Source organism: Oxyura jamaicensis, chromosome Z, assembly GCF_011077185.1.
Source record: "Oxyura jamaicensis isolate SHBP4307 breed ruddy duck chromosome Z, BPBGC_Ojam_1.0, whole genome shotgun sequence".
NCBI classification, from domain to species: domain Eukaryota; kingdom Metazoa; phylum Chordata; class Aves; order Anseriformes; family Anatidae; genus Oxyura; species Oxyura jamaicensis.
The window spans coordinates 81,439,790-81,464,594 of NC_048926.1; the positions used below are offsets into that span (position 1 = coordinate 81,439,790).

At 39.1% G+C, this 24,805-nt stretch overlaps 1 protein-coding gene and 1 long non-coding RNA gene across 10 annotated transcripts in view; both read right to left on the reverse strand.

Annotated features, from left to right (window-relative positions):
- Positions 1-24,805, reverse strand: part of MCTP1 (multiple C2 and transmembrane domain containing 1) — a 287,020-nt gene that overhangs the window by 181,623 nt on the left and 80,592 nt on the right. The window contains exons 1-2 of one of the 9 annotated variants that reach the window (XM_035310881.1): positions 5,239-5,337; positions 5,090-5,128 (exon numbers count right to left, since the gene is read on the reverse strand). The exons of the other annotated variants lie outside the window; for them this stretch is intronic. The gene's annotated coding sequence lies outside the window, so the exon portion shown is untranslated. Of the gene's footprint in view, positions 1-5,089; positions 5,129-5,238; positions 5,338-24,805 lie in introns of those variants that run through there. 9 annotated transcript variants of the gene reach the window in all.
- Positions 1,565-16,554, reverse strand: LOC118156709. Its single transcript, XR_004746396.1, has 3 exons — positions 16,538-16,554; positions 14,204-14,209; positions 1,565-1,708 (listed from the first exon to the last, which is right to left on the reverse strand). It is a non-coding gene; the product is annotated as an uncharacterized LOC118156709 (long non-coding RNA).

Consider the following 24,805-nt stretch of genomic DNA (forward strand, 5'->3'; position numbering starts at 1 on the left):
CAAATGCCAGATAAAATGGAGAAGTGCTTTCCCGTCACCATTAGTCAGTGTGTCTCTGGCAAGTGTCAGAGAATGACAAGACAAAGCCCAGACCCAGAATAAACCCTACTGTCATAATTAACTAGCCAAGTGCCAAGGAAAACAAAATTAAACTCAGGCAGTTTTCAAAGAGAAGTCTGTCTGCTGGCTGGTGAAGCAGTGTAGCCATTTTCCTCCATTAGCCAGAGAAGGTACTTTAATTTTGTCCAATTAGATAACGTGGCCTACTACAGCTTTGTAATCTGGAGATGGATGACAAAATCTGAGTTATTAGCAGCTGAAACCCCTGAATTTCTTAAGGGGACAGTTCAAGAACTGACTCTTCAGAAAGAGGTTTCCCCTTTCCATCAGGAAGAGATACAGATCTTATTCATCAATAATTTGTAAACCTAGTCTGATCTTACAATGATGCTGAAGGACTAGCAAAACTTTACCAATGCTGGAAACTATTCCTAATTGACATAAATAATAAGGAAGCATATATGAACTATTATCTTAAGAAAGTTTTTCTAGAATGGGGAAAACAGCAATAACCAACTGTCATTTTTCACAAGACAACAGTTCATATTGTCTTGTGAATACATACCATAAAAAACCACTGACAACAACCCAGCAAAAAAAAAAAAAACAACATGCAATTTTCTTAATGCAAATAATGCCATTATCACAAAAATCACTATGAACAATTTTTCAAAGGTAAATAAGTCCTAGCATCTATGAGTAAAATAAGAGTATCAGTAGTATATAACTGAGAAATTAATCTTCAAGTGCCTATAAGGCCAGCATCATTACAACAGGGAAAAGTAAATGTGGATGGCTAAATCAGAAAATTAAGCAGAAAACCAATGTGCCTGTCAGTAGCATTGGGATAAGCATTCCCACCAGCTGAATTGATTCAGGTTTTATGACAAAGCCTCAGCCAAGTACCAACAGGACTGTTCTGCTGAAGACAGGTGATGGAAGACCAAAGGTGTCCAAAGAAGGGCAATGAGGCTGGTGAAGGGTCTGGAGAACAAGTCATGAGGAGCAGCTGGAGAAACTGGGGTATTAAGAAATAAGCAAATCAACTGCTTGCTAACTACATTTTTTTAAGGACAAGGGATGTCAGGGACTTGGAGAAAGGAAGTGCTCTATTCAAGATGGAGAAGAATCTGGTTTACGGTGGGAACTATGCCTACGCATGCAGCATCAACATAGGATGTGGTATGTCCAGTTCTGCCTCATCCATCACGGCTGACTAGGAAGTTCTTCAGTCCAAGAGAGCTGACACATGCCAACACAGCAGAAGATGAATTGAGTTTCTTCCACAGACAGCTAGAAATCCAAAGGATTCTCCCAGTAATTAGAGCTGTCTCAGTTTAAGTGGACTCCCAAAGGAGATGCCTTCTTTGCACTACTACTGATACACTTCATTTGACCTAGCCACCTGTACATCCCTGCAGTTTCTCCACATGCATTAACCCCTTAGAGGAGGATTGTTAGAACAGGATTTACACCAAAACTCAAGACAATTTGGTCACCTAGGCTGCCCAGAAGAGCTGTGGATGCCCCATCCCTGGAGGTGTTCAAGACCAGGCTGGATGGGGCTTTGGCCAGCCTGGTCTGGTGGGTGGCATCCCTGCCTATGCCAGGGGGTTGGAGTTGGATGATCTGTAAGGTCCCTTCCAACCTGAGCCATTCTACCATTCTGAGATGATTCTATGAACTGTCTGCCAAAATTTGTTGCAGCAGTCCTCTCCCTAATCTCATTCCCTGTCCTGTCCGTTCATCCATAGTTGTTTTATAGGGAAACTGAGCAAAAGTTGCTTATAAGAAAAATCTAGAATCACAAATGAGAAAGGTTTGCTCTTAATTCTGGGGATAATATTAGAAAGATTGATACTGCTCTTCACTAATTCTTATATAACAAATATTATGCAAGAATTTCTAGAGAAAGTTTTATATCAGAATATTCATCTGTCGTGTGCAAAAAGTTACCAACTCTCGATTTTATTCCACAGGTGCATGGAGCTGATTAATGGCCTCAGTCTTCAGTAACCAGAATTTCTCACAACTGTTTACAAAAGCAATCACCTCTAACTGAAAGTTTACTTAAAAACATACTAAATGTAAACAGGACCATGATAAATTGATTAGAGGGTAACACTTTAAAATCTATTTCAAGTGCAAAACAAACCCCTAGAAAAAGGTAAAGGCAGTTTTCCATGCCCCTCATTGTTTTTTTCACCAGCTTTTCTGGTTTCAGAAGGTGCCTCAACACTCGTTTCCCTTCTGCTCAGCAGACTTTGAGAAAAACCTTTTATAAATCTTTTGTATGAGGGTGGTCAAACACTTCATGAGGCTGCCCAGAGAGGTTAAAGGCATGCTCAAAACCTGACTGGACACAGTCCTGGTCAGCCTGCTCAAGATGACCCTGCTCCGGACAAGAGTTTTCAAAAGGACTACTTCCAAGTGCAAACCTCAACCATTCTGTGTTTCTCTATTGCTTTGAAATACCACAGCAAATAAAGCATGTGCTGACCTCAACTGCCTTTTCTGAAGCATGTTTGTGGATGGACTGGCATACCAGTGTTGCCGTTGACATTAGGAACTACCATCCTCTCTGCCTGTTCGGAGCAGAGCATGTCCAAGATACGCATGAGCACTGAACACTTCAAACAAGCGTACATATATGCCATGAATTTATTCTGCACTGGTCATGTTTATTTTAAACTAAAGCTTCCCTCCTACCCACTTCAGACTTTTTCTTTAAAGAAAGCCATTATTTTCAAAGGTACAGCAATATATTATACATATCCGTATATAAACACAAAGCTGCTTCATTGATAAGCATATAACATGCTTAAATAAAATAACATGCTTAAATAAAATAATTAAATAAAAATAACATGCTTAAATAAAAAGCACCACTGATGTTGGTGTTCTCGGTTACACACAACAAACAAACCCCTAACCACATAACTCAAAAGATAACAAAAAAGAAAAAAAAAAAAAAAAGAAAAGAAAAGAAAAAAAAAAGAAAACAGGACAAAACCTGCCTCTTAATAGACTCCATGATCACGCCACATTGCTCGTTCAACAAACCTACTACAGCTTGAGGATATTCATTTTCTGAGACCATTTGTGTACAAAGCACACAGTCCACCTAGAAGACATTGATAGCATTTTTTATTTTATTTTATTTTATATTGGCAATAGAGCAAAGAAGCCTCAGATTTTCAAAGATCAGATTCCCTTTCAAACTCACCAGTCACATTCACAATCACTGTAATTCTAGTCTACACAGTGCCTTTGATCCAGGAATAAATTGCTTTTAAATTATTTCTCAAAACCTTTTAATTTACCTTCCTTTTTCAAAAATCCAAAGAGCATAATCTTTTTTCAGAAATTAAAAAATCTGCTTGTTTAAGGAAATGAAAAGCATCATGAATTGAATTAGATCTGCCCTTCATCTGTGCAGAATTACTCAGTTCCCAGGACAAGCCAGAAGAATGAATACTCCTGAGCCATTTTGGTTTTGAGAAGATTATTGTAAGATACATGGGCTGTCTAAATACATTTTGACAACTCATGAACATGTGATGCATGCCCAAAGTGAACAGGGAAACAAAATCAGCTTCTAAAGGGCTGGACAATACACTGAAAAAATAAAAATAAATAAATAATAATAATAATAAAAAAAAAACACAGATTACAGTCACAGAGTTTTTCCCGTTCAAAATAACCTAACATTCCTAAAATCATCAGTTTCTGGAGCATTAAAATGATGTCTGCATTTCTGCATTTTTTTTTTCCTGTTTTCATTTTTCCTAAAGTCTCATGCAGATACAGCACCAAACTAATTGCTGATAGCTAGCATTTCTACCGTCTCTAGAAAAACTTGCCATATCAAGCACAAAAATCCTCTCACTTGCCTGAAGAGTGCACAATTACACTGCAAGTTATGTCAAACACTGCACGTGAAGGATAACTCAATAGGGAACAAGAGACAGGTGTCACATCCATATCGAAAGAAGAATCTGTGAATAAATAGCCATCTCCCTTTCAAAATGAGAGATGCCTGAAGTCAATATATATGCCATATGCATCATTCTCTCAAAATAAAATAACCATCAGTCATTTTACTTTAAAATACGCTGTCCACATTTTCACAATAGAAGACCATACGAAAATATCCCCAATTTAATTATCCATATTATTAATAATAATTAATTATATACTTAAATATGCATACACTTTAAGTAACTCAGGTTACTTTACAGAAGTAGTTTTATGCTTAAATTATGTGCCAAGGTTATATTTTAAATTCTGTAAAGTGTAATGATCAGAACACAACATTTGTATTACTATGAATTCATTTTAAAACAAGTAAATTGATAGTGCCGCTGTCATTAAAACAACACTAAGCGGTTACCAAGAGAAACTTCCTTGGTGCTTTTACTCAGAATTCAAAAGATCACTGTAAGGAAGATAACACTAGCCTAGTAAATACAAATGGCAAAAACGTATTAAAAATAAGATTCCAATTTTACAAAGTTAGATTTAATTGAACATGAACTGCCTGGGTACTTCAATATTTTCAGCTGTCAGTAAAGAATGACAGTGTGTGTTACAGCCATAAAATCCATCAAAAAATCCACACACTATGCAGCAGGTATCTGAGAGTAACTTCAAAGGAAGAATGACAGTCTTCAAACTACCTGATCCATCAGTAATTAAACAGATTATTCTGTTAACATGGAGCATTCAGTGAGAGAACAAAAACTGTGTGATTTCAGTAGCGTTTTCCCCCTATATTCTGAACAGCTGCGAGCATTAGTCCACCTATAAGTGACTGATGCTTCTGTCCGTGGGATTTTGTATACTCTTAATGGAATAAACATTTTTCCCCATTTTGTATTACCCTCTTTGGACATGCAGATTCCATCAGAAGCTTGTATTTAATTACTTTCAACACAGAGTTTTAAATTACCTGCATTTTAAAACAGGATGCGTATACATAATAATGAATCAGAACCTGTCATGCTTCATAAAGAAACTAAATTCCTACCTTATCAGGTCCAAACTGAGAAGTTCCCACAGCTTTCACCTATTTGAAATAGTATTACAGCAGTGAGTTAAAAACCTCTTGCTTCACAAAGATACTTGCTCAGTGGAGTTAGCCTTGTGAGCTGATAACCGTTCAGTAAAACTGCTCACCTCCAGCTGGTAGCAACAGCTCTGTGCAAATATCACTTGACTACTGCTGTGAACTGCAGCTCCTCAGAGTGAAAGTAAGATAAGACTCGATATGTGAATATGTTTCAACACATTCAGAGGAAATGACTCAACTATCCGCACATCTTTAAACACTGGAAACTGCTTCCTCCCCCACCCCCCGCCACAGAAGGTGGTATAAACGAAAGTTGCTGTCATTTATTCATTAAACACTGGCATGAACCACGCACAAAAGTTCAACTTGTGAACACTAGATCCTAGATAATCCCTACGCTGATTTTGCCAATTAATGCCTTGAGTGGAGAAATACGAAACTTAAATGTTTGTTTTACTACATGAACACATAAGATTTTTATGAAAATCAAGGCAAATACATACTTTCCACCCTAGTATAATCACTCTGAAGACACTTCCAAAGGGATCTACAGAGGGATCTGGATAAGCCAGACTGATGAGCTGAGGCCAACTGTATGAGGTTCAACATGGCTAAGTGCTGGGTCCTGCACTTGGGGCACAACCACGCCAAGCAGCGCTACAGGGCTGGGGCAGAGTGGCTGGGAAGCTGTGCAGAGGAAAAGGATCTGGGGGTGCTGGCTGATGCTCACCTGCTTTAATTTAGCTTGAATCTTGAATATGCAAAGAGAAACGGCTCTCTTTAAAATCCTTATCTGTCTTACAACATTTTGTAGTCAGATCTATAGATTTAACATTCTTCTATTTCAGATTGCTTTTGATCTAAGTGACCTCAGTTTTATAGGCTTTGGATCTCCTGCATTAAGCATAATATTCCACAGCAGCCGAGGAATGAGCACAATCTGGACATGTGGATTCTCTCTTCCTGATCTAGTAACTGATCTAATATATATATATCATTATTGTTTCTTAAAAAAAAAAAAAAAAAAAAAAAAAAAAGCATAGAAAATGCATGCAAAAGAAACCCTCAAAAGTAATCATCCTTATGGCATGAAAAAGCATCATGTATATTACCCATGACATATGACATGTTCACATAGATGACACTGCTGAAATCTTCCATGTGAAGTGCTGAAAACAACCTAGATTTTGGCAGACTCCTAAAGCAATTTAGGAGAATAAGCTAATAAGGAGTAAAGTATCCCCTTTCTCTACTGGAAGAGGAATTTTTCCTAAAACAGCAAAGTTTTATTTTGAATTGATAGTGATGTTTTTGTTGTTAAAATAAAGATTTGTGTAGCTTCCATGGCTTCAGATACATGCATATGTCCTTGCTTATGTGATTTAATTCCTCTATACGTTGCTTGTCGTTACTGGAAGCAGAGTAATAATTCTCCCTAACTGTACAGATGATGTTGAACACTCAAATGCTACTGTGAGAGGGTCCACAAAAGGAACAATAGCATCTGTTATCTCCCTGGCTGCTGCTCCAGAGAACAATGAATTCATTTGCAAGTAGCACATATGCTTTTATTCTCATTTAACAGCAATTTCCAAGGAATCTCACTTATTTATGTAGAAGAAAAGCAAGCAATGGAGGACAGAAGTCTACAGAAAGCAAGAAGAAATTTCATTCTCTACGTTTGTTAAAGCCATGTCTTTTATCACTGCTTCCTGTCTTCAGAGCAAGAAACTCCGTCTGCTACAAAAAAAAAAATAATAATACTAAACAAGTTCTTAGTATGGTCAAAATCCACCTGGAAAGAGCTGTGTGCAGAAGTGGCTTGGAAGCTGATTAAAGAGCCATTCCAGATGATGACAAAAGAAAGCTCCTTGCTACTCAAGACCACAAGGGAAATTGCTGATGGAGACTCACCCCAGTGAGCCCCTTAAAGCTGTGGATAAAACAGGGAGAAGGGGTTGACTAGGATTCCCATCAGGTGCACTCTTGCACTGGGGATCTAGACCCGGGTGTCCCCTTCTTGACTGATGCCTCCCGAACTCTCCCCACAAACCCCATGGTCGCTCCTGACAGACTCTCTCCCACCTGCCAAGGGCTTCCCCCAGTGTCACTGATAACCAGCAGAAAAGGAAACGAGTATGGACTGAGAAATACTGTCAATAGTGCTCAAGTGACAGCTTGGAAGAAAAGGTATTATGCTGAGGCCTCCACTCGACAGTGGTGTGCATCTCCCATTATGGTGGAAGAAAATATATAATATATATATATATTTTTTCCTGTCTCTTTTTTTTGTTGTTTTTTTTTTTTTTTTTTTCAGAATGTACCTCTCTCCTTAGTTTCTAAAGGCACATGATGATGCATTGTTAGGCTAACAAACATTTTGAAAATATGGTTTTTGAAGCCCTACAACAGAGGATGAGAAATCGGTTATTTGAAAGGCAAAGCAGGTCTCTTAGCTGTCTGCTATGAAAAATCAGAGAGCAGACAATAGACCCGTGACACTGAGTAAAGTGTTTTTAAAATGTGAGTTTTCTACTGAAGCCCGTATGTCAATAAACACAGACTTTCTAAAGAACATCTATAAATTACAGTTAGATGACTTTGCTTTTGAAACGATCTGAAAAGTTTCTTCAGTGTCAATGTGACATGCTGACGAATAATGAACTGACTAACTACACTCCGATCTATTCATCTGAATAAAACGTGATAGAGTACATTGACCTGAAACCGTGGAACAACATAATTCAGTGAACAGACAATTGTGGTGTTATTTTTCTTCAGAGAAGTTTACAGCTTCTCGAGTAGTGTCAACTTTTTGAGAGCATGCTGTACCATTCTAAAGGAAAACACTATCCATAATAGTTTTGCCATCTTTCTTCCCGATTTAGCATTTTTAATTAATACAGAATTAATGAGATATTATACCAATACTAACAGCAGCTAAGGGAAAAATCATTTTCAGCTCAGGAAAAGACAGTAATAGTAAGAGTATAACAACATCTGATTAGAAAGATGCATGCATATAATATTCTATATTGATCTGCCTAGAAATGTACTACTTTCAACTCAAGAAGAAATTAGTTTAATTTTTTATTTTTTTTTTAATTTCACTGAATGCCAATACTGTCACTGCTGATGAATGTTTAACCTCCTACAGGCTAATTTAGCACCACACGCACACTGTGGAGGTCCTGGTGTGCCATGGAACAGTTTTTCAGGTTTCAGTATGAAAAATGCTGCTGAGGCCAGGACTTCTTCCTTTGTTCACTGTCTGCAGGCTTTACATTCGTAACTGAGGAACAGAACAGTAACCATGACCTTTAAAGATGATGGTCAACTAATGGTAACAAAACTATGACGCAATTAGTAGGAATGATTTATTTCTGCACAACTACTAATACAAATTACCCTGTAACTTGACAAATGCCTCTGAGTGTTTCCTCTGCCTAGTGACAGCGTTCTTCATCTGCATTTCTTATTACTTGTATCTGCCCACATGAAGTATTTCTGCAGATGGAATCAAATACACTTTCCTCAGATACCGGTTTTCCTACCAAAATGCGAAAAAATTGCCATAAATAACAACCAATTTTACTGATTATTTATGCCTCTAACCTTATTCCTGAAGACCAGTAAGCAGGCAGTCAGCTGGAAAGAAAACTGAAACCAGTTGCTCCTTGTACATGCGGAAGTCCTGGAAATTATTTGAATGGTCCTGCTCCCTGCAAGCACGCTTCTCCAAAATTAGCCAAGAGAGTGCATCTCCCAGAACATAAAGACAGGGCTTCTCATGCCTGCCTCTTCATTATACAAAATAAAAAATTAAAAAGAGGTTGGTGGAGGCAAAGAAGCCCTTGATACAAACCAGAAAAAAAAAAAAAAATCAAAAACAATGACCACAACTGTCCTTCCAAGAACTTCACGGCAAACTCTGGTAGAGGGGACTTCTCTATGGACAGAGAGCAGCAAGTCTGCCAGATCATCAGCAGATTTCCCAGGAAAGATCCTATCTACCAAACAGACCTCTCCAAGTTATAAGAAGCAAGTTATGGGTAGCCAACCCGTGACTTGCACTGTTACACTACTAGCAAGCAGGGTGCAAAAACGCTTCTCCTGGTACACTATCCACAAAGGAATAGCCTGATGCAGGGCTATCAAAGAGGCTGTTAAATCACTATTTTAAAGTAGGAAACACAAACAGACATTATTTAGAGCAATGAGAGTTGTGGAAAGGTATCCTAGCTTTGGCTGTGACAGAGTTGATTTTCCTCCTGGTGGCTGGTGTGGTGCAGTGTTTAGGATTTAGGATGAGAGCAATGCTGATAATACTCCGTTGTTTAGATGTCTAGCTGTTGCAGAGCTGTGCTTGCACTAAGCCAGGGACTTCCCAGCTTCGCACACTGCCCTGCCAGCGAGGGGTTGGGGGGGACAGAGCAAGGACAGCTGTCCCCAGCTGCCAGAGGGATGTCCCATGCACTGGGGCATCGTGTGGGACAGTTATATGGGGGGGGCTGGCCAGGGGGCTGCTGATGCTCGGGGTCTGGCTGGACATCGGTCAGATGATGGTGAGGAGTTGCACTGTGCATCACTTGCTTGGTACTTTCTTTATATCATTATTACTAGTGTTTTCCCTTCCTTTTCCCTTCCTATTAAGCTGCCTTTACCTCAACCCATCGGTTTTCACTTTTTTCCCCAGCTCTCATCCACATCCCACTGGGGGAGGTGAGGACTGGGCGAGCGAACGGCTGCGTGGTGCTGAGCTGACTGCTCGGTTAAACCACAATAACGGGATGGAAAACCTGCTGCAGATCAGTGCCGAACTGTGCCTAGGCAGAGGGCATGGCTTCACTGAACGGCTGCAGAAAACTCACCTGTAAAGAGGCAGCAGCCCACACAGCAGCGAAGCTGACTGTAAATCTTTAAAGATCAGACAGATTTATTCTTTTAAGTACATGGTAACATAAAGATTATGTTATATGTAACAAAATATACAGAGGGTAAGAGCAAGGACAGGTAGCCTAGGAGGGATACAGACATTGTCCAAGCAGCCAGGGATAAATAAGGAGCATATAGCATATAGATATTGAAGCTAAGACATTTCACCTCCCACCATTAAAAAAAAAAAAAAAAAAAAAAAAAAAAAAAAAAAAAACTAAATTTTCATGTGTTCAGAGTAAGTTCTAAATGACAACATCAAAATAAACCTGATAGTCTGCTACGATGAGATGACAGACTTACGGGATAAGGGGAGGGCAGCAGATGCTGTTTATCTTCAGACTAACAAGGCTTTCAACACCGTCTCCCATAATATCCTCACACACAAGCTGAGAAAGTACAGACTACGCAAGCAGACAGAAAGGTGGGCTGAGCCTGCATTAGGCTCGGAGCAGTGCGATCAGCGGCACAAAATCCAGCTGGGGGCCAGCAGTGTGCCCCAAGAGGTGATGCTGGGGCCAGTGCTCTTCACCAGTTTGCCCTTCTTAAGCTAAGTGGAGGGCACAGCTAACACACAGCTCACAAACTCGGATTAAGTCCTTACTCATTCCATATTGAAAAGTACATTATTTGAAATTTTAGGTTTCTTTTAGTCACCTGCAAAATACTTCTCCCAGCTCAGCTGAGTAAAAGCACAGCTGAAGATACACAACAAAGAGTTGTTGAAATGCAGGATAAGAACTCCTGGTAAAGAATAAACCCTGAAAACAGGCACTTGTTTAGAATTTATTGGTATAGTTACAGTTCCCCAAATAAGAAATCATCCTTCTAGTAGAAGTTACAGGTCTATAAACAGTCTAGGAGAGTATTGATTCTCCATTTTAAAAGTTTTAATTTTGAAATGCATCAACACTCTATAATCTAGCTTGAACTTCCAGTATCTGATACAAAATGATGGTGTTCACATTAGTTCAGAAAACAAGGGTATGCAAAAATGCTGACAACCTACAAGCATACTTGCAATTCTATTAATGATTTTTTTTTTCTAATAATCAAAGTAACCATTAAAGATGACTTAGCAAAATAAATAAATAGATAAATAAACAAATAAATAAAGCTAAAAGGTCAATAATTGAACTTAATTTGAAAAAAACAGCAAGGATTGTGAAATAAGCAGTTATTCAGGTATATATCCAAGGGAGCTACCATCTTACTAATTTATGGTGGAAATTAAGATAGAGCTCTGTGACAAACTGCGGCTCCTCAGTTTAGACTTGTAATCCTGGTGCAATGTAATTGCTGAAGACAATAAACTGGTAAAAAGAAGACTCTCTTGAGATACAAAAGAGGTTCACACCTCCTTATTTTAAGCTCTGAAAATGTACGGCTTGTTCAAGTATAACGTTAAAGGTACATCATGTAGTTTCTTTGATTGTGTAGGTCCTTGTTTTTAAGTTTTTAATTCTAATTTAAAAAAAAAAAAAAAAAAGTTGAAACATAAGAAATATTGCTGCTGAGGATAAAGTTAAGATGTGCACTGAATGTGTGTTATGACAGGTGTTCAGTTATGCCAAAATCCCAAATTCAGTGAAGGAAGAAGGCCCATGGAGTGGCATGACAAAGGTCACTTCTGCTACAAAAGCACCATCCTGAAAGGAAAAAGCTCTACAATGAACTAGAGCAGGTTAAGACATGCTAAAGCAACTAAAAGTAGTTTTTCTAAGAAGCTTTAGAGACTCAGGTAGGTCATCTTGTGCAGCACCGTGCTGGTTAATTACGTTGCTTATAAATTTAAGACTAGTATGTTTCCCAAACTGATTGAACAAATGCCTCAACAACAAATACCTCTCTAAGGTAAGATGGCCCTTTGTAACCCTTGACTTTATACATGCTTGCTTTGCCCTTTTCTATAAAGCAGTCTTCATCAATACATCAAAGACACGGTTACCTTGAAAGTGATATAGCTAACCTGCAGGACTTCCCTTTTGCAATAACCACAGTAAAGAGGATGAAAGCTGTGACACGGCCGCTACACAGGAAGGACATAAAAGGCGTTAAAAGAACACAAAAATCATAAAGATACTTCCTCCATATCAATTTGGCACCGTATTTTAACTTTTGTATTAAAGTATCTCCCTGCAAAAGCGTAACTTCAACCTAGGGAGGACATTATAAGTAACACTGTACTGCATGCAGGCAAGGATGAAGACAGTGGACACTTTTCCTCTGGATGTGGATCAAAGGAAGGACTGGCATTCCCTCTTTTTTCAAAGAGCTGAGGCACCCGCTTTGAAAAGCAGTGCTGGGCTCTCCAGTCCCAGGGGACCTCTCTAAAATACAGATATTCAGTGTGAGAGGGTGCTGATTTAAGAATTTTTGAGAAATACCTCGTCAAGAAAATATCAATAATGAGATGTTAGTATTAACCACTAGTGTGGTACTACGTGCCTCACCGTGGCCACTGGTGTTATACAGGAAGCCTAAATGCACAACTCATGACTGTGCTTTCTGGTAGCAGGCCAAGCACTTCTGGAATTTGCTTTAAGTATTATCAGAAACCTTTAAGTGCCTGAGAGGCTTTTGAAATCTGACTGTGTATATTGTGTATTTACTGGTCTGATGCTCCAGCATCAGAAAGCTTAATCTTTTGTCCACTATCACCTTTCAGTGAACTTCTACAAAATTCCTTCTGGACAATGTGAAAAATGTTTAATGCCAAAATATAAACCTAATGCACCATTAAAATGTATTTTCTGTGCTATGTCTTGCTCTTAAACAAGGGAAGAAGCATCTTCTCATTTTAGTAGCTTGCATAATTTTTATTTTCAAGGACCTTCTCCATGATTGTCTGTATGCCTTTTTCTTTATCCCCATAATGATTTTTTCCAAACAGAGCAGAATTAATCATGAGCTCCAAGGAAAGACTGGACCCAATATGTTTCAATAATTGAACAGACTGAGCAACACTTTGATTTGCTAGGATAGTCATTTTCCAATCTGGAAACCTGAAAAAGAGATCTTGTTTCTAATGATATAAAAATGCATTTATGAGACTATCCCAGGCTTATTCCCAAATCTGTACTTGATTCACAGCTTTTTTGTAAACACAAATACTCAAGATAAACTGCTGGAGATGGCATTACATCAGATAAGTTGCTTCAGTGCTTTTCAAAACAGTCACTGCATGGTGCAGTACTTTTATTCACTGGAACACTGAAGATTTCCTGGAAGAGAATAGAGCGTGAAAACCATTATCATCTCTTCCAGTACCTTGGAAAAGCATCATTGTAATAGGCTGCACTTTCATCTGCTCTTTATAGGAAGGCATACAGCTTGCACAAACATTTAATCTCTGAAAGAAAAAGTAGAAACCTTTTTCCTTACCTAAGTCCAAAAGTTAGCACCATAACAAATAATTACTATAAGTTGTCTGAACATGCAAGCACACATATTGGCAATTTTTCCTGAAAGAGAATTTAAGATTATATTTGGAAAGATGACATTATTGCCTCATACCTAGCTTTCATCTTTCCTCATGCTCTAATTAGTGAATTAATTGAGGAAAGAAGACTTAGAATATACGAAAGGACCAGTGCAGGCAGTTTGTTTTGTGTTCAAATAGAAAACTTCATTTACACTGACAAAGGTAGGATTTTGTTTAAAAAGCAAATCAGGCATTTTCTCTACCCTAACACAGGAGAAACCCAAATACCTGTTGGTGATGAGTTCTGTGGCTCCATAAACCCGCCCCCTCTTCTGTGTTTTAATCTGTCTCCCCCCAGCCTTCTTTAAATTTCAGTCCTGGGAAGACTGGAAGGCAAGATTACCCTCTGGAATGTATGCAACTTTGGTCAATCAATAAGAAAATGATGCTTCATCTCTTGTGCTATCTTTTTTCTGGCTTACTCTGACTTGAAGTCTGATCTCTATAGAATGAGATTTAACTTGGTACAATGGGAAATAAAATAAATTATGAATAATACGGTGTGACCAAGGGTAGGTAATTCAGGAATGTGACTAAATCAGGTATTTCAAAATTGCACTTGGCATTCTCACAGAAATCACTTGCCCCCACATAAAACTTGACACTGTTGAGAGATGTGAATGAATAGCAATTTTTTAATGAAGAAAATAGACCTAGAACTGTGCAAGGAGTCACAGGGTGCTAGGAATACTTAAAAGAAGTGAGAGCTCTTCAGTCAAAGCCACTAATAGGCACTCTAACTTTCATAAAGAATTCAACAATATGAATGTGTTTCTTAACACATTTTTTACGAAAGTAATTAACATTTTTCAGTAAATAAATCTTATAGTAAACACATATGACAGCTGACAATATTTTCTATGAACTATAATTCATAGTTATATTTTTTAGTGCTCTACTAGTGTTAATTAGACCAAATCCAGAGCACTGCTACTATTTATCTGCTCCTTAGAGCATTTTCTATCATTTTGATTGCCTAGCATTTTCTATCATTTAAAGACCAAATTAATTTTCCCTATCTCTTTTTATGATTCTATGATTTACACAAAATGCCACTTCTGTACGTGAATCACTCCAAACACAAAGCGTAAGTGTACTTCCCCAGATATTATACAAATGTGAAATTTCTAACATTTTCAGCAGCGTGGGGATGATGGGGAAGTAATGCAAGGCAAGCACAGGTAGGATGCTGACAGATCAAAGTAAAATCCTTGTTTCAGCTGGAGCTCCTACCGCCCAGTCATGAAAAACCACCTCTCTGTCTGACCAGTGACTGCTGAGATGCACCACAAAAAGCACGCTAGCAGTGTTGAGTTTTTATTGATTATATCTAGGTAAAATACAGCGATGATTAGAAGGTACTCAATTTTACAAAAATACGACAGAGTTACAGGGGATTTGCCATCTCTGCACGTTCTTCCTGTGTTATGAATTTTTTTGGAAGAGAACCATGACAGCAGTGCAGGCACCCAGCAGTAAATCCCTGCCGAAAGGCAGGCTGTGATCGCTCGTTGCTCAGCGCACACACTGCCACGCCTCTCAGTGTCCTGTCACTTAACCCTCACATCGGAAGGACACCTTATCTATGAAAAATCACAGAATCACAGAATAGTCTAGGTTGGAAGAGACCTCCAAGATCACCGAGTCCAACCTCTGACCTAACGCTAACAAGTCTTCCACTAAACCATATCCCTAAGCTCTACATCTAAACGTCTTTTAAAGACCTCCAGGGATGGTGACTCCACCACTTCCCTGGGCAGCCCATTCCAGTGTCTAACAACCCGTTCACTAAAGAAGTTCTTCCTAATATCCAACCTAAACCTCCCCTGGCACAACTTTAGCCCATTCCCCCTCGTCCTGTCACCAGGCACATGGGAGATATACCTTATGAAAACTGTAGATTCAAAATACGGAAAGGAGTCATCCCCAATACATTTTGTTTCCAAGCCTGAGCAATGAATTCAAAACCCGTTCATACACCTTGCAGACAGTGCTTGCTGCACTCCGTAAAGCAGAGGAAACGGCTGTCCGAAGGCTTCCTAAGAAACACCCAGTCCTCGGCATCTCCATACAGCCATTAGTGAAAGTGAAAACAGCAATTCAGGAGGAGGTATTTTGTGTATATTCCAAATAACACTGAGTATTTTCTTGGATAGGAAACTTGACTTTACTCCAAGGTTGTGGTGACAGGCAGGAAAGAGAAGACAGTGGTGTTACGCCCTGATGACAACAATGGCATTAAGCAATCTTAGTCACTACTTCCAACCCCAGGGAAGGGAAGGGAAGAATTTAAGCCAAAGGCACCAAGGCAACAAGAGGGGTTTCTGTAGGTACATGAACAACAAAAGAAAGAGTAGGGAAAATGAGGGGTCCCTACTGAAGGGCACGGGAGGCCTGGCTACCCAGGCGAGTGGAAAGGCTGAAGTACTGAATGCCTTCTTGGCCCCAGTCTTCACCAGCAAGACTGCCCTTCGGGAACCTGAGGTCCCAGAGGGCAGAAGTAAGGTCCTGTGTGGAAGAGGATCAGATCAGGGAGTACTGTGTCCAATCCTATTTAACACCTTCATTAACGACCTGGACAATGGGGTACAGTGTGCCATCGGTAAATTTGTGGAAACCCACAGAAGTGAGGCTGAGAGAGCTGTGGCTGTTCAGCCTGGTGAGGAGGAGGATCTCGATGTCTATAAACATCTGGAGGGAAGGTGTAAGGAGGACAGAGCCTGGCTCTTCTCAGTGGTGCCCAGCGACAGGAAAAGAGGCAACGGGCACAATCTGGAGCACAGGGGGTTACCCCTGAACACCAGGCAGTGCGTCTGTGCTGTGCAGGTGACAAAGCCCTGGCACAGGCTGTCCAGAGAGGTGGAGGAGTCTCCTTCTTGGAGAGCTTCAAAAGCCTCCGGGACATGGTTTGGGCAACCTTTTCTAGGTGTCCCTACTTGAGCAGAGGGTTGGACCAGATGACTTTCTGTGGTGCCTCCAACCTCAACTACTCTGGGATTCTGTACTAACACATAGAAGGAGGCCAGAAACCCTTGATTGTTACAAGGTCAAAGCGGTTAAGAACTTGTGTATAAGCAATATAATGGCAAATTGCCATGACAGGGCACTTTTTATTATTATTATTATTATTTTTTATAGCAGCATGAAATAAAACAGCTTTCAAACACGCCTTTGAGTAGACTATTTGATATGTTTATGTGACCCCAGGCATGGTCAGACACTGGTCAGTGAGGTAATGCTTTACTGGAAATCTTTCCGGTATGTTTAAGTAACCAAAGCAGGTAGCTCTCCAGTAAAGCATTATCAAATTGAGCAATACCTGACATTACAGGAGGCATTTTGCTGTTACCTTCACTGTTAGTAATGAATTACATGCCAAGAAAACAATGGGTTGTCCAATTCTTAAGGTACAGAACAAAATAAGCTGTAAGCTACGAAGCATTAACATAGTGGTAGATTTGTGAATGAAAGGGGAAGTTTTGTGTTCCTGTTATGGGTTTCCTGTCCTTGTTAAGGAGCTCAGGAGACTAATAAATTGCTCTGACTTCTGCAATGCACAGCAGCCTCTGCTACATGATGGAGTCTTCTAGAAATAAAATAAAATAAAATAAAATAAAATAAAATAAAATAAAATAAATCTGCTACTACCCTTAGTACTGCCATGCTATCTTCTGTTGGGTGCTCAGCATCGGCACCCATTGCCGACCTTAGCCACTACTTGAAATCAAGGTCAGAATAAGTGTGGTTGCTCACCCACAGGCACAATTAACTGCTCTCAGGTCTGTTCATCTCCTCTCAAAGGTCAGACTCACTCAGCTTTGGCCAACCACACAGCTGGCCTCACCCCAGAGCAGCAAGCAGGTTTCCGTACTGAAACATGCAGAATGTACTTGAAGACACTTCACCTATGAGCAAAAAGCACACAGTAACATCCACCCATCCACCCAACAGCCTGAATCCAAAGCAAACAAGCTGTCCTTCTCCTCTGTGTGTAATCAGCACATTCCTCGTACACCACACCATGCATTTCTTAATGGTTTAATCTCCTTTCTCTAGCTTTCTAACTAATTAGTTCCTGTATTCAAATGACACTGGTCATCATCTCTACCATGACAAGTAATACTTGTCTCAAAAGATGAGGGAAGCCCGATTATGATCTTGCTGATGATGGTGCTTTCTCTTCCTTCCAGGCAAGGGAAACGAGTAGGGAATGAGAAAGGCTGGCACGTCTAAACTTTTTCTAAGGTCTTGTCAGAAATAAAGCACTGATCAGCTGCATACAGTAATTTTCCAAAGGGGGGTGCACTGTCAAATCTCTTCTCTACAAACTGAACATAATCTCTGTAAACCTGTAAGCCTGAAGACATTGTGTTAGATTGCAAAGTTTTCACAGGACACAAGTAAGAAGGTTGGTGTTGATCCTTTATGAAACGTCTGGCATGATTTTTATTTTCTGGCACTTCAAGAAATAGACAGCTGGAGAGAGTCAAGGCACAGTAAGGAGAGCAAACAAAAAATTAACTGCTACTGCTAGCAAGCGCATGCCTTCTCGCAAATGAAGGGAAATAGATCATAGGATCGTAGAATATCCAAGTTGGAAGGGACTCATAAGGGACTCCTGGATCCCTAAAGGACCACCAAAAATAATAAAATAAAATAAAATAAAATAAAATAAAATAAAATAAAATAAAATAAATCTGCTACTACCCTTAGTACTGCCATGCTATCTTCTGTTGGGTGCTCAGCATCGGCACCCATTGCCGACCTTAGCCACTACTTGAAATCAAGGTCAGAATAAGTGTGGTTGCTCACCCACAGGCACAATTAACTGCTCTCAGGTCTGTTCATCTCCTCTCAAAGGTCAGACTCACTCAGCTTTGGCCAACCACACAGCTGGCCTCACCCCAGAGCAGCAAGCAGGTTTCCGTACTGAAACATGCAGAATGTACTTGAAGACACTTCACCTATGAGCAAAAAGCACACAGTAACATCCACCCATCCACCCAACAGCCTGAATCCAAAGCAAACAAGCTGTCCTTCTCCTCTGTGTGTAATCAGCACATTCCTCGTACACCACACCATGCATTTCTTAATGGTTTAATCTCCTTTCTCTAGCTTTCTAACTAATTAGTTCCTGTATTCAAATGACACTGGTCATCATCTCTACCATGACAAGTAATACTTGTCTCAAAAGATGAGGGAAGCCCGATTATGATCTTGCTGATGATGGTGCTTTCTCTTCCTTCCAGGCAAGGGAAACGAGTAGGGAATGAGAAAGGCTGGCACGTCTAAACTTTTTCTAAGGTCTTGTCAGAAATAAAGCACTGATCAGCTGCATACAGTAATTTTCCAAAGGGGGGTGCACTGTCAAATCTCTTCTCTACAAACTGAACATAATCTCTGTAAACCTGTAAGCCTGAAGACATTGTGTTAGATTGCAAAGTTTTCACAGGACACAAGTAAGAAGGTTGGTGTTGATCCTTTATGAAACGTCTGGCATGATTTTTATTTTCTGGCACTTCAAGAAATAGACAGCTGGAGAGAGTCAAGGCACAGTAAGGAGAGCAAACAAAAAATTAACTGCTACTGCTAGCAAGCGCATGCCTTCTCGCAAATGAAGGGAAATAGATCATAGGATCGTAGAATATCCAAGTTGGAAGGGACTCATAAGGGACTCCTGGATCCCTAAAGGACCACCAAAAATAATAAAATAAAATAAAATAAAATAAAATAAAATAAAATAAAATAAAATTAAACCGTGTGTCTGAAAGCATTGTCCAAATGCTCATTGAACTCCATCAGACTCAGTGCCATGACCACGTCCCAGGGGAGCCTGTCCCAGTACCTGACCACCTCTGGGTGCAGAACATTTCCCTAACCCCAAGCCTGACCCTCCCCTCCAGAGCTCAGCACCTGCCCCTGATCACAAAAAGCTCCACATGCTACAAACATCTTCTAGTAATTTACCAAAAACAACAATATACTCAGTTGCAGGATGCCTTCTGTCCAAAGGAACAAGCTGTTACACTGACAATACCTCTTTGTTGACTTCTTCCTGAGCTTTCATCAGTCACCAACCTTCACCGAGGAAAGCTCATACAGTCACTTAGATGTTCTACACAATGCTAGGCTCCGCAGCCTCAGCTCATTTCATTATTGTTTGCTTTTCTTCTACCCTTCACTTCCTTCACTAATTACTGCTCCTCTTCTAGCCTCTCAGGGTGTCACTCTTCAGGCTTTTATACAGTAAGACTGCATTACAGGAAAAAATTATGAATTTTTAAAATGAAAATTATGAAATTTATCTATAACATAATATATCATATATATCATATATAATATATATCACCTGGTTCAGAGAAAAATTACTATGTTTTATATATTTGTAAAATGCCTATATGTACTGGACAGAACATTCAAAGTTACAGTATAAATGAAGAACAATTACAACCTGTAGACCTGTTTAAATAGTTTTTTTGTTTGTTTATTTTAATCTGAACATCCAGATATGAGTGCTCTTTCCCACTTCAAGACGAAATTTTGCACTACACTGTAAAACTTCCATTTCATATTTCGGAAGTTTGTTTGTGCTCTGGCACACCTTCCAGTAAAGTGATACAACTTCGTATCCTAAATGAGTGCCAGAAGGACTCTATACAAAATATACCTCAGAATATACAAAATATACAAAATATACCAACAGGTTTGCCTCACTCCCTGACCAAAACAGTCCTAAAGCCTCTCAGCAGTGATCAGAATTGTACCTCTAAAGAGCGTCTGACGTACGAGAAGGGCAGGTGGAGAAAGACACTGACAAATTCTGGAAGATTCTCACAACTTCACTGTACAGAACAGCAGAAGATCCATCTTAGTTTCCCAACTGCTATTCAACAAATTGCTTGTGTTGCCTATTCTTCGTCTGGAACAAAATCAACTATCAATAATAAAAGATTTTGAAGTGAATTGTTTTAGTTCTATCTTGTGCCACTCTCATAGCGTGCAGACTCACTTCAGTTAGTGTTGGTGTTACTAAGCCTGTCAGCCAAAGATAAAACTTGGAACTCATATTCAAATGTAAATATTGAAATACTACTGTGCACAGAAAAACATCAGGTATTTCTTCTTAAGAAATTAGTTATATTATACTTTTAACTACAATACTTTTAAAATATATCATCATTTCAAATAAATATATATACATGCACACACACATAAATAAATAGTGACACATTTCCTGTACATGTGATATATTTCCTGTTCTCTGCTAGTTACATATATTTTAAACAACAAATACTTGGGGCTAAAAGTTTAATATCTGTCCCTATACTACCTATGTATTCTTATTTCATTTGAATTAGAAAAAAAAAATAAAACTTTTGAGCAGAGGATTGTATCATTTTGAAAATTATTCACTGGCTTAAGGTAACAGAAGCTTAACACAGATTCATCAGTTTGCCTCACAGATGGAAGCAGTACACCCAACAGACAACTTCAATAACGCACAACGAATTACTCCACAACTCCATTTTGCGTGGATGAAAAGCAGCTAACGTATCAAAAGAGGTTTGGTAGTTTCATGAGACGTGGGGGTGACATGGACACAGTCATCTTTGTATGCTGCAGACATCGAATATCCCCTGTCAGTGCGTGACCAGCTCTGCAGTAAATTACACATCAGCAGACGCCACAGTCCACGTGGGGAGGAAAGGGTCTCCTTGGCTAAGCCTCACGAGAGATCATACCCCAGAAAGTTTGCACCGATTTAGTTCTGCAGACTGCTAAGAAACAATCATTATCTCAGCAACTAGAAGTAGATATCCCTCACTGTTGTTATTCATTAGTGAAATCTTAATTTATCACACTACACCAACTTCCTCTTAGGGAATAAAAGCTATTACCGAGGCTACCACTGCGACGACAATTCTGGACTGCTATCCAAGAGACTCAGCTGTCTGGCAGGAAAATGTGTCACATGTTACAACAATCTAGACTTTTATGATGCTTTTCAAACTTATACAATGTGTTAATAAGTGTGGAAAATATTGTACTTTTTTTTTTTTTTTTCTTTGGCATCCCTAATGCTTACTTCCATTCCATCCTTCAAGAAGTCCAGGCTTTTCTTCCTAATGCATTAGGAAGTGCAGCGAAAGTTTTATCTTTTCATCTGGAAACAGTCAACCCAAGTTAAAAAATAAAAAACAAAAAATAAAGGAAATCAGAAAATCAGATATATTAGGGAAAGACTGTGTTGTATTAGGTGTCTGAATCTTATTCCTAAAGTGCAAATTTATCTACAGAAAGGATAGTGAATCACTGAAACGCTCTTGCCATATAAAACATGTAAATCGCCAGAATGCTTTGTCAATCAAATAAATCTCAGATATATTTTGAAGTTTGGAGCACAAAAAAGCAAGTACAATGCTTGATGGTTCAGGTTGCTATTAGGTGATCTTTCCTCCATGTGCAGCTAAAATTAAGAGAGAGACAGCCAAATGCCAGTAGCATATAGATCACAATTTTACAAAATCATTGTATTAAAACAAGTAACATGCAAATAGAACTGTAAGCTTATGCACCAAAAATTCATCACAGTAGTCTAAAAAAATCTCTTCTGAGGCAAACAGAAGTGTTATCTTATGCAAATGAAAACACATGCTTACATGCATAAACACATAATTCACTTGATACTATCCTGATCAAGTGGTGAACATATAGTTCTCAGCCTTGGTGTCCAGCAAATTGCTTTGTCACTGTAATAGATCTGTTGCTGCCTTTGTGGCACTTAAGGGAGCTATTTAAAACAAAACAAAACAAAACAAACAAACAACAAAAAAAAAACATATCTTCCTACTGATAATCTGCTCAACTGTAATTCTTCTTGTTAAATCTAGCCTAAAAGAGGACAATTCCATCTCTAAACTGTAGAATCAGCCATAGTAGGGACAGTGTATTTCTGTGCCTCATTAACTCCTTCCCCCCAAATCAGTAGATAAGTTATTCATGTTAATTTGTTAATTCATTTGTATCTCTGTCTTATAGTTTCAGCTCCAAAATATCACCTAGTAAGCTTCTGGAGACTCATTTCCCCAGTGCTTAGCTCAGATCACCGTTAAGTACCTCAAATCCTGGCAGACAGCCTTCCAGCCATTTTTCAAGCTGTAAGAATAAAAATGACACAAACAGAAAAAACATTTCTAACCTGCAGCTGCTCAGTTCTCTTATGTTGGTGTTTTTTTTGTTTGTTTGTTTGTTTGTTTTTTGTTTTCCTACTTTCTTCCTACTGATAGAGATGCTTCCTTGACTTTTAGAAGAGCTTGCAAAACAAGGCTGAATAAGGTACTCTTTTCCAGGGCCGTCTCCACTCCAACCAGCAGGTAAAAAGAAGAAATCAATGATATAATGGAACAATCTTTGTTTTTATTATTGCTTTAAATAATCTTTTTTCCTATATGATGTAATAGATTTCATACAATCTCAACATCAGAGAAAATATGCTAAATAGAATTAATCTTTAACTCACTCTGTCACTGCGGAGGAACATATAGTGTAGTAAATTATCAATCTTACATTAAAAATGTACTAGGGAACCAAAAAAAATGTTTCTGTTTCGAATAGTTTTCCATAAATTCCCCAAGTTTCCTCCACAATTTTCCAATATACCTCTGATAAGAAATTATCATTAAAATTTTAGTGAAAGAAGCTCTGGGGGCTTCTTGTACCAGATAACAAATGCTAACTCATATGTGCTTGTCAGTACCCACTAGAGAGAACACTCTTTGAACTTGTTAAACAGAAGAAAATCTTCTCATGAAGCAACTCTTAAATCATTACTATGCTTCTCTTTCTACCCACACTGCATTTAATGCAGTTATTTTAAGTCCCTATGAAAAACCATGAGGAGAGATCATCAGTATTCACAATTACTGCTTTGCTTCACCCACACATTGTACCTACTCTGTACTTTCTCCACTCATCTGAGGTGTGACACCAGAGCCAATGTCCTGATCTTGGATGTTCCAGCAAAGGCTAAACATTGCGTGATCTGTCATGATACCAAGAGTGCTCAGATAAAAATTTCAGCTGAAGTATAGCGTCAGTTTAACAAATAGCATCAAAACATACGCGGAAGACCTAATACATCACTTAATTCCTGTCACTGTGCTTCGACCAGGAAGAGTTCCCGTGAGTCAAGTACAGAGAGGTCAATGGAAGACCACAGCACTGTGCAAAGAAAATTTCAAAAGTCATGCAAGAGTGTTAATTCTGCTTCATTGAGACACAAGCATTGACATTCAGCTATTTCGCTGAGGCCTGTAACTAATCCAAGCTACAGCAACCACCTATTCTCTGCTGACAAAACAACGAGCAGCAGGCACTGCCACAGACCTCTGCAGGTGAACCTGCAGCTCAGGGCACTCTTTCACCCTTCTAAGATGAATTTTCACTTTGAGGAGAGGAAAGGAGAAAGTTTCCAGCCACGCCTAAAAACCTCAGTCACTGCTGATGCCTGAGGCCTACGCTGAGGCCTCTTACTACACCTAAAGCAGAAGCACACAGTAAATTAGAAAGTGGTGGCATTATTCCCATTTAACCCAGCAAGCACCTACTGAACAAGCAAGAATTTCGCATCGTGTTGTTTTGCTGCCAGGTACCCAAAGGGTCATGAATGATGCTGGCACTGAACGTGCCCTCCTGCAACAATTGTTTTTAAATGCTCAGGAAAAAGTCAGGTGTTATGTGCCTCAGATGCCGACGGAAAATTTAAGTACCCTCAAGCACAAATTACACGAGCATTTCCTTGAAGTGTTTTGGCACACTAGTCTTTAAAACGATTAAGTTATTACCATTCACAATTATGTTCAATGAAACTGAAATACTTTCAGACCTACTTTATTATTAAATCCTCTCAAGTACAGCTTTTTTTTTCCTCTTAAATCTCTGTTCCTTTCTAGTCACAGTATTATTGTTATCCAAAATGAATTTAATGTAGCATTTCACAATACCCCCTCTACACTGCTCTGAGACCCCACCTGGAGCCCTGCATGTGTCCCTGCCCACGGCAGGGGGGTTGGAACTGGGTGCTCGGCAAGGCCCCTTCCAACCCAAACCACTCCCTGATTCTATGATAATGTTTATGATTAATTCTGTACAACGCAAGTTATTTACAACCTGCATTTCACAAGAGCAGACTTTGTTTAAAAATAAAATAAAATAAGTAAAATAAAATAAAATAAAATAAAATAAAATAAAATAAA